Source organism: Rhipicephalus sanguineus, chromosome 11 (assembly GCF_013339695.2).
Source record: "Rhipicephalus sanguineus isolate Rsan-2018 chromosome 11, BIME_Rsan_1.4, whole genome shotgun sequence".
Lineage (NCBI taxonomy): Eukaryota > Metazoa > Arthropoda > Arachnida > Ixodida > Ixodidae > Rhipicephalus > Rhipicephalus sanguineus.
The window spans coordinates 31,624,930-31,634,868 of record NC_051186.1 but is presented as its reverse complement, the minus strand read 5'-3'; the positions used below and the strand labels follow the sequence as shown (position 1 = coordinate 31,634,868).

The 9,939-nt window shown below is 45.4% G+C and overlaps 1 long non-coding RNA gene across 1 annotated transcript; it reads left to right on the top strand.

Moving 5' to 3' along the window:
* The first annotated feature begins 2,407 nt into the window (after positions 1 to 2,407).
* Positions 2,408 to 8,264, top strand: LOC119374779 (uncharacterized). The gene is made up of 4 exons (XR_005180313.2): positions 2,408 to 2,460; positions 4,639 to 4,680; positions 7,114 to 7,167; positions 8,226 to 8,264. It is a non-coding gene; the product is annotated as an uncharacterized LOC119374779 (long non-coding RNA).
* Positions 8,265 to 9,939: the final 1,675 nt, after the last annotated feature.

The window sequence follows — 9,939 nt, the reverse complement described above, 5'->3', positions numbered from 1 at the left end:
ATTTTAATGACACTTATGACAAGTACAAGTACGGAGGAAAATTGTGAAGTACACATCGAGCAGTACATCTACAATTCAGTGACGTGCAAAAATATTTCACCACAAATATTTGTGACTATAGCAATCCGAAAAATCTGTCACGTTGTTAGTCTTTAAAAACGTTGTTAGTCTTCTATCCACTTTGTCCGACGAACGGCATCTTTGGGAAACCTGATAATGGATGGTTACACAACATATGTATTGCACAGTAATGTATACACGCAGCATAACATGTTATATTATAAATCTACAGAACGATTGCCACTATGCGAATTCGCTTGGCCTCTACTCTAACGCGTCCACCGAATAAGTAAATTTACTTACAAATGGTAGGAGGTGGCTGGTACTCCTTGTGAGCCGCGCGACTTGCATCCTGGCACACAACAGCTGGGCATTGCGGCTGTGACCGCGCACACAGCGACGTGCTCGCAGTGGAGCTTCGAGGGATAGTGCCAACGCAGTAAGACGTGCCGCTCGTACTATTCGAAATCCTCAGGTGTACACAATCATATCCTGCTTTCGTTAAGAAAGGAGGAATGCTGTGTTTGTTTACGGGCGCTGTTTGAACCGGGCGGGCATCCTTGAAGGCTGTGTCCGCGCGTGAACCACCCCTTCCCCACCACGCAAGGCGCTTAGCTGGGTCCCCGATAAGGGAAACAGAAACAAGCGCCTTCTCTTTTCTCTAATAAACAGGCAATTATCCCGGAGACCTTTTTCCCTCGCCTTCCGTCGGCTGGCTTTCTCTGCCATCCTTGGCGGCTGTGTCCGCGCGTGAACCACCACTTCACCACCAAGCAAGGCGCTTAGCTATGTTCCCGATAAGGGAGACAGAAAGAAGCGCCCTTCTCTCTCCTGTTCTCAAATAACTAGCCACTTATCCCGGAGACATCTTCCCTCGCATTCGGCTGGCTTTCCCCGCCGTCCTTGGCGGCTGTGTCCGCGCGTGATCCATCCGGGAGACCTTTTCCCACGCATTCCTTCGGCTGGCTTTCCCAGCTTTCGTCCTAACGCGATCCTCGCCTTTAAGTTCTCCGTAGGTACCAGTGCGCGTGATCCACACCAGAGACATCTTCTCACGCACCTTCAGTTGGTGTTCGCTGCTTCGTCCTAATGAAATCCTGGCCTTTGGGATATCCGTTGAAAACAGTACGCTTCGGACATAAGGGAAGCGAAAACAAGGAGGCCGCCGCAACCTCAACGGGCTGTCACGTATACATGCTCCACCGACGCCGATTTTAGTGGCATAACTACGGGCCTCCGGGTATATTGCAGAGAAGACATGTTTTTGTATCGCCGTGCCTAGCTCACAGCCTGGCCGAAAGTTCCATAAAGCCCAAAGAGAAGCGTAAAAGAAAAGCGATCTGAAAGAAGCCGTACAAATTTCGGCGCCTGGTTCGTTGCGCGGCAATGAATTGGCTGGTCCGACATAACATCTTTATTTTCACAAGAAACTGTTCAAATAAAAAAAACTTAACGTGCAACTAGCGGAGTTTATTGTAAACGGCGGCAGTGCAAGAGTACAATACCCAGACGGAGAGATTTCGTCAGCCGTATCGCGGCAGAACAGCGCGTTAAAATCCGTTCAATTGGTTTCGGATAGCACCGGCGCGCGCGCCGCGCAGCCCACGTGCTTTTCGAGCCGGAGAGAGAGTCGCGCCTTTCGCTTCACATTCGGATGTAAACAAGAGAGGAGAATTTGCCCAGTCAATAAGGCCGACTTCCGGCTTCACCACGGCTTCACAACGAGTGACGTCAGGGCCTCTCCTCAGTATATTCCTTCCTCCATGCTTCCTTACATTGCTCCACAGTGTTGCCATCCGCATGAATGCAGCTGTCCGTTGTTAGACAAAACATGGGAAGAAGCGCGCGCAATTTAATTTGCCATTCCGCTTCCCGAACTTGCTTCATAAGCACGTTATGATAAAGTACGTGGGGCAACATTGCAGTTTGTTCCCGTTTTTGTGCAGTTTTTCGTAAACTTCGCACTGATTTAAATAGCTACACTATAATAAAGGAAATCATATAACCCGCCGCGGTGATCTCGTGGTTATGGTGCTTGACTACTGACCCGAAAGTCGTGAGATCGAGTACCGGCAGCGGCGGCCGCATTTTGATTAAAGCAAAATGCTAGAGGCCCGTGTGTATTCTAGCACTTAGCTTCAGGTGCACGTAAACAACCCCAGGTGGTCGAAATATCCGGAGCCCGCAAAGGCGTCTCTCATAATCATATTGTGGTTTATGGACGTAAAATGACAACAATTATTAAAAGAAAACATATGAAGTCTTTGAATGGCTTTTCATCGTAGTCCTGTTGAGATGGCATCATAACTGGTGGCAACTACCAAGGAAAGAAAAGAAGAAGAGGCGAATGCAGCGCACGACCCAAGTGCGCGTGAACAAGAAGATCCAAAGCAAGCAGAGGTGCGTACGTTTACTCCGTAGGTCCTCGCTCTTACATCAGCAAGAACCACGCGTTTCGCAACGGTAATAGTGGCTCTCAGGAGCAGCAAAACGTACGCGTCAGCATTTTATGAAAAGCGCGCTTGTTCGTCCAACAACAGCTGTAGGTATACTCGCTACAGTCGTACTGTGCTTGCTGAAAATAGACAATCTGGCTGCATTCGGTCAGCGGTTGTGGTCCTGGATTAATAAGAACAACGAGATCACTTACTCTTGTCAGGTGGACCTAGTGTTCGTCTTTTTTTTTTTTTTTAGTGGAAAATTAGGAAATTAGCCTGTTATAGCCAGCGAAATTGCTACATCATCTGCGTTTGCTCGAAGCAGCAGCACTTTTAATCTGCCCTAAAAATATCAGTGCTAGATTGGTTTATTACTATTACTCCCTAACCATCTTTTTTAGTTATCGTTTTAGGGGCACGTACGTTACAGCTGCCACTTCTACATCCGTTTAGCAGGTAATACTGTGATAAGCAGTACTCGAAAGGCGAAGTGCTATATTTTAGTTTCCACTAGAACTTTGTAAAAATTAATTACGGATTAGTGTGAAATGAAACATCAATTTATTTTCCATTCGCATATTGAAAGCGTACCTCAATGCGATTTCCCTAGTACGATTACCGGACCGACTAGCTTCCATCTATGTAACCACCGTTTCTAAATTAAAGGGGTCATGAAGCACCCCTTGGGCTGATTGAAAAAACACATCCTGCGGAAAGCTGACACGGCTATGAACTGCTCTGCCAAATATTACAGTCGTGCGCGCCGCGTAATGGCCACAAGCAGAGCGCGAAGCTGCCGTTTCCCCAGGCACCCTCTTTTCAAACAGAGGCCGGTTCTCACTCTCGTCGGTGGGCGGGGCGTCTGTCCGCTGTACGTCGCAAGAGACAAAGCATGCTTATTGGCCGATAGCCGACGTAAATCGAGAGCGGCGTTCGGATCAGATGCGCTTCTTGCCGCGGGGTGCCGCCACTTGCCGGCGCCGCACTCCTCAGTACACGGTAGCCGCACTCGCGCAAGCGAATCACAGCGGGAGAGCGATCGCGTTTCATGACGCGCGCTGGCGTAACTTCGTTCCCCCATGCCATCCCTCCCTGTCTAGCTTCCAGTGCGCTCGCCGGCACGAGAAAAGAGAGAAAGCGCTGGGAGCGTGCGCCAAACCCCCGTAACTCCGCTGATTCTTGACGGATTCGATAAATTTTTGCGGCAATCGATTCGGGAGGCAGTACACTCCGATACTGAGGCCATTAGATCATTACTTGGAAAAGTGGTTCATGACCCCTTTAATGTTTCCTTTCATTTGATTTCATGTCGATAGAGACATAGGCATGCGCAGGGTTTTCCATCAGGGGGGGAGCAAAAGTTCATCGCAGCGCCCCCCACCCTACTAAGTCAATGTATAGGGCAGATTTTGCCCCCCTCCCCCTAGGTGATTAGGGGGGGGCGCACCCCCCCTCCCCCCTGTGCGCACGCCTATGGATAGAGATGTTTTGTTTCAGGTGTAGTGTCTGCAATTGTACATACTAAAATATCGCATCAAAAGTGAAAGCACTAATCAAGATAACGGAGTTTTACACATGCTACATACATTTTAAAACACTTCTGATTAGACCTTTGTTGTTCATTAGACCTTTGAATAACGTGTGTCTACTGTTTTAGTCACGAGTTGGACGGTTCACAGCTGTGTATTTGTTCTCGGTGCCAGTATGTTGCCATTCAGCGGATTTCTTTTATTCTTTCTTCTCGATATTTTATTCAGCATATTATTAATGTGGTTGAATATCTACTTTCCAAATATATAGATGTCGTGTAGTCGGTGTCCGTAAATCTGGAGTTCGTGTTGGGAGTTGTCGTGCTGGGAGTTCACATTCTGTAAACTTGGCAAAACTCACTGAATAACTGAAATTTCTCAATAAATTCGGTGGATACATGAGTGTTTTATCAATTTAAACGTGCAAGAAATTTGTTGAAAATAAAATTTTAATGGACAGAATAATTGGCTCCTGAGCGGTATAATTCGGCTTTTATGATCAGATATAGGCCAATTTTTGTATCCTTGAACATTCTAAGCACAGAGGAATACTTTAAGTTTGCGTCTACGTTTCACGACCGCAACTCAACATTGTTTCTTTATCCTTGCAGTCACGTCGCCTTAACAACACAATGGCCGAGCCTCCAGAAAAAGTGAGTGTACTGCAGCTTTAGGGAAATGCCCTTATAAGAAATGCATGTTAAATTCAATTTCATTACGACGGAAAGTTATTTGAATGCCACAAAAGTCTACAGAAAGAGGGCCACGCCAGAGGGGGGCACGAGGCGAGTTGGCGGCAACACCTCCCCCCCCCCCCCATTTCCAAAAAAAAAGAAAAAGCAAACACTGTAAAAACACAGCGCATAAGTTCTCCGTCTGAAACTTTCTGCATCTCACGTGGTGTACCCCTGCCTCCGGGATCGGTCCACATTTGACAAAGCGCGACAAGGTCATATGGTGACGTACGTCATTGACGACATCATCTTACATGGCGTCATCCATGATGTCGGAGGGCGGACTTCGAGACTCGTTAGGCATCTAAGCCTTTCACTTTAATGAACAGGAATAATAGGCAAGTAAACCAAGTGCATGATGGCAGGCGGTTGTTTCAATTCCTTTCCCGCGTGGCCATGATAAATTCGCGGTATGGTTTTCCGCTGAGCCAGTTGTTGTCCGGCATTATGTTGTCGCTACGCAAAGCGTTGTTTTGCGCATTTTCCATGATTATAAGGTACAAAAGCAGGGAGAAACTTCAAGGAATAATACTTCTGTTTTGTTCTGCTTTTTTTTTTTTTTAAGCCAGGGAAAGGCCATTGAAATACGGGTAGACCGCATCTTAGACGGTCACTGACGTTATTCCTCTGTTTTGCAAGCCATATGTGCGTTTCTGTCGGCGAAGGAACAGGACGCAGCCACTTGCTGTATTGTCGATAGCAGCTAAAGCCAAGGATTAGCCGCCTATAACGTCACAAGTATCAAGCATACATGCGCTTATACGGACTGCCATGAATCGCCGTATAGGGAGCAACAAAGGCCAGTAATCAATGGCGCTGTTAACATTGCACATTCCAAGTCGTCACTCTGACGTCATAAACTACATCTTGAACAGAGCTTCACGAAGCTCATTGACATACGTTGGCGTCGTATCGGCAGCCACAAGATTTTTCGTAGACCGAACTCGGGCTTTGCGTAAAACAATACGAACGGTCGTTGTCTGCGTGCAATGCCATATGCGCTTTCAAGACTCGCGCAAACCTTGACATATCAATAGAGCAAGAATTACTGGAAATTTTACCACAGGCGCGCAGTTGTGCACGTACACTATATATATATAGGTTCCTCTTTCAATGTTTTCTACATTCGCAATTTTTTTTTCGTGCGCTTTACGTTAAACGCAAATACAATCGATGAATAATATATCATGGTGTTTACAGTCCCAAAGCAACGCTATGTAGGACGATATGAAAGACGCTATAGTGTGCCGGGGCTCGCAATTATCATTCGGTGTGGGGGACAGCGCCAGGATTTTTCACCTTGGTTAAGTTGCGAGGGGTACAGTAGTTACAATGTCGTAGGTCCTTCAAAGGGGGGCGGGGGTGGGGGACGGAATTTGCTTACCACTTGCGTAACCGGGTATAGAGGGCGGGGCAGATCCCCCCCCCCCCCGAAAATTTGCTATTTTGTACGTGTATATATACACGCACACGCACTCGTACAAACACACGCACGAACATACACGAATGCTATAGCTGAGCCCCCTCCCCCCCCCCCCCCCACCCCTTCCGAGAACATTTTCTGGCTACGCCCCTGCTGCCTTTAACCCTTTCAGACGCCCCCTACGAAGAACTGTCTGTAAATGTGTCAAATCGGTGCAACGTTATTTCAAGGCACTCAATATTCTATTGCAACAAAAATGTCATAATATGTTAATTTATGTGTTAATAACTGATTCTAATTGATTTGTAATTAAATATCAATACTGAAGTCATTGACGCTCCCTTTGGGCATACATAGAATGAAATCTAGCGCTACGAATATAGTGTAAGTTAATTTTTGGTTATGCCCATTTTGAGCAAAGAGAAATTATACTTTTCACATGGCTCGCAGAAAAAGGCACGTCGGACGACTCGTCGAACGTGGTAGTGCCTTCGCCAAAGTGGTTATATGCAACAGTACACTGCAAAATGAAGTTAAATGAAAACAAACTTGTTATGCAGGAGGTTCAATTCATCTAAAGCTCGATATATATAGCACTTTCTTAGCCCCTAGTCGGTACAAATAGCAAAAACAAGCGGTGTACACAATTGTGTACATAGCGTCTCAAAGGGTTAAATCTTAGCCTGCGTTAAATCTGAGGTCCTGTCTTAAATTTATATCATAGCTGGTAAAACGGAATAGGCGCTTCCGTTGCCCATTGCAGGGTGCAACGTCGCTACATGTATATGCGTTGTAAACGACCAGCATAAAAAGTGCATCATATCATTCATATGTCCGTCGTGTATAGTTTCCACGCCGTGTGGCGTCTTCCGGCCGTAAAATGTGCGAAAACGCTGAAGCATTGTTGTTGTTGTCTTGTTGCTTCCAAGGTCCCCGAGCCACATCCGAGCGACATAAAAGCCGCGATCGGGCAATTCGAACTCGTGAGTCGCACCATTATCTATACGACGAGGCATTTGTATATATATTACTTGTGCCACGCTTTCATTATCGTCGGGTAACGGTGAAAGCATTTCAATTATGTTCCATTCGTTGAATCATCGAGTAATAGTGTACAAGTATGCCATCCTTACAAAGTAACAAGGCGATGGTCACGCCCGTAGCCAGAAGGGGGGGGGGGGGTGCAATAATCACTGAAAAATAGGTGCATTCCTCAAATAAATAAGGCCTTCAACAAGTGCCCCCTTACCCGCCACGGTGGTCTAGGGGCTATGGTGCTCGACGGATCGAATAAGAACACCAGGTGGCCGAAATTTCCGGAGCCCTCCACTACGGCGCCCCTCATAATCATGTCGTGGTTTAGGACTTTAAGCCCCAACAATTTTTATTAACAAGTGCGCCCCCCCCTCCACCCGCCCCCTGAAAAATTCCTTGCTACGGGCCTGGCAATAATATTTCAATGTAAAATGCAGGGTATACTCATGACGAAGACTGCCAAACTTTTATAAAAATTAAAAAAAGAAGCTAAAATTTGTTGAATAGACTATCGGGTGTGACGGACGTCCACAAATGTCTAAATCATTCATTAATAATATATGACAAATATTCGATAGCTAACTTTCATTAACTGTTTTGCGGGCATATTGCAGTAGGCGAATTGTGTGTTTGAAGCATCCGACAAGGCAGCACCAAAAACAACAAGAACTTTAAAAAAAAATAGAATAATCACATGAAAGCGCGTTCCAGCTAATTCGGAAAGTTATCGAAACCAATAATGCTGTGCGAATTCCACTCTTCTATGGTTTTCTGTAAGAAACTCTACTCACACGTGTTAGTCCTGGCAAATATTGAAGCTTTAAAACACGTTGCTTAACGTGCATTGTTCTTCTGGTGCTATGTTTACAGCTGCCGCAAACTTGCGTTTATAGATACAAAGAGAGATGCAAAAGTGGATGTTATGAGCTCATATTGATTAAAAACTGCCGAAATATTCCACTATGAAAATTCTGGTTTCTTGTTTGTTTGTTATTTTCTCTTTCAGACGAGTTCCCATGAGGGGCACCCTGCTGAGAATGCCGGAGTAAGACGTCAAAGAATTGAAAGCGAGTTATTATAAACTGCATTGTTGCAACCACACGATGAAGCCGATAGGACACGAAACAACGACGCGCTGCTTATAGGCCCGGATACATGTATACATTAATACACGTGGAAGTGAGCGGGGAGACAGCTGTTATACCATACAGCTCAAATGGTAAAATCAGTGCCCGCACATAATCTGGGAGATGTGGATCTTGCTGCCGTACGACGGCCAGACTGCTTTAAGTTTTATTTATCTGTCAATCAATTTATCCCTGTACAAGTTTTCAATTTTCGCTGCCTGTTGGCTTCACGTGGTTATACAGGGTGTTTCAGCTAACTTGCCCCAAGTACACTTCGATTTCGCGCACTCTAGAGAAAAGCTGGAAAAAAATTAAACGGGGCAACTGTGTTAGCGTAGATGAAATAATTCGACGTTGCTGAACCCGCTTTACAGCTTTTTCTATTGAATGTTTTTCGTTAGGACTACTATTTTAAAGGTTAATTAAGAACATATTATCGAATTCGCAGTTATCTTAGCATGGATGAAATATTCCGACGTTTCAGAACAACTGCTACATCTTTTGTACTGAAGATATTTCGCTACAGTCACCAATTAACAAGTTAAATAAGCAATAATTGTTAATTACACAGCTTGGTGGATTGGAAAACAATATACTGACGTGCTGCGTACGGCCCAGCACAAGAACGGGCCATTCGGACACGCGTAGCGCATCTGTTTTTGTAGTACTAGGCGCGAGTTACAAGAAACCGAGCCCCTCTGTTCCTTTAATTTTTTTCTTCATAAAGACCAGGTTGATATACGTTTTGTATGTACACGACGTAACGATTACATTGTTGCTCAGTAATGCAGTCATTCAGAAGCACAGTCAACCTTATTCTGTGAATGAATGCAAAAAAAATCACAGCATATCCACGGAGTGAATGATGATGAGTGGGCGAAGCTGCGGAGGTTCGTCGGTAAACCGTGAATCTTCCGTGAATTCTGCCCAGTACATCATCACCGACGTGAGATCGGGCGCGTTTATACTAAAGGTTCGATGAGTTATGACGACTTGCAGCTCACTTTAATTTTACATGTACGCTGTGAATTTTCATTGTTTAGAAAACCATTGCTTTAGAAAACATCTCGCGTCTTTCGTTAAGCAGCTGGCGTCTTTTCGTTTTGCTTGAGAAACATCTGGCGTTCTTTCGTTTTGCTTTTACAAAACATCTGGCGTCTTTCGTTGGTTTATTTCATCAATCAACGGCGTTTTGAACAAAATTTTTATTGTTTAATCACGCACAGGAGAAATCTCACCAGGCACTACCTTGGAGGTAAACAATGGCTGCTAATGGGAATGAGAGACAGAAGAAGTCGGCTTTTAGCTAACACTTACACTTCTACTTCTACTAACGTTTCCTACAGGAACATGCCAATGGCTGCTAACGGGGAATGAGAGACAGAAGAATTCGGCTTTTAGTTAACGCGCACGCTGCGAATTTTTTATTGTTCAACAACGCACAGGAAAAATCTCCCACCGGCACCACCTTGGAGGTCAAAGCGTAAGACTGATTACGCACTACGACTACGACTACGACTACGAGGGACGAACGGGTGCCGCCTTAAGGAGCTTCGCCCCTAAAAAGGGCTTTAGTACTAGAAATGGCCAGAC